A 789-nucleotide genomic window follows, 5' to 3' on the forward strand; every position below is an offset into this window, starting at 1 on the left:
TACTAGTCATTGAAATGCAACAGTTGGAAACAAAGAGGAAGGATCAGTAGTTGGAAAAGGTGGTCTTAGTGATTGAAATGAGGCTGGAGATCACATGATAGCATTTTGCAAGGCCAATGACTTCTTCATTACAAATATCTTTTGTAAAACACATAAAAGATGAAGATACACGTGGACCACATCAGATGGAATACACAGAAATCAAATTGACTACCTCTGTGGGAACAAATGGTGGAAAAGCTCCATATCATCAGCCCACAAAGGCCAGGGGCAGACTGTGGAACAGACCATCAATTACTCATATGTAAGTTCAGGCTGAAGCTGAGGAATATTAACACAAGTCCACCTGAGTAGAAGTTTGTGCTTATCCCACCTGAACTTAGAGACCATCTCAATCACAGAATTGACACATTAGATACTAAAAACCGAAAGCCAGAAGAGTTGTGGGATGACATCTAGAACATCATTCAGGAAGAAAGCAAAAGGTCATTAAGAAGACAAGAAAGAAAGAAAAGACCAAAATGGATGTCAGAGGAGACTCAGAAGTTTGCTCTCTAGCATAGAGATGCTAAAGCAAACAGAAGAAATGAAGAGATAAAAGAGATGAACAGAAAATTTCAAAGAACAGCTCAAGAAGACAAAAGTCAAATATTATAATGAAATGTGCAAAGACCTGGAATTAGACAACTAAAACGGAGCAGCATGCTCAACATTTCTCAAGCTGAACTAATAGGAAAAACTTCAAGCCTTGACTTGAAATACTGAAAGAGTCTCTGGGCAAAACACTGA

Source organism: Chrysochloris asiatica, unplaced genomic scaffold, assembly GCF_000296735.1.
Source record: "Chrysochloris asiatica unplaced genomic scaffold, ChrAsi1.0 scaffold00040, whole genome shotgun sequence".
NCBI classification, from domain to species: domain Eukaryota; kingdom Metazoa; phylum Chordata; class Mammalia; order Afrosoricida; family Chrysochloridae; genus Chrysochloris; species Chrysochloris asiatica.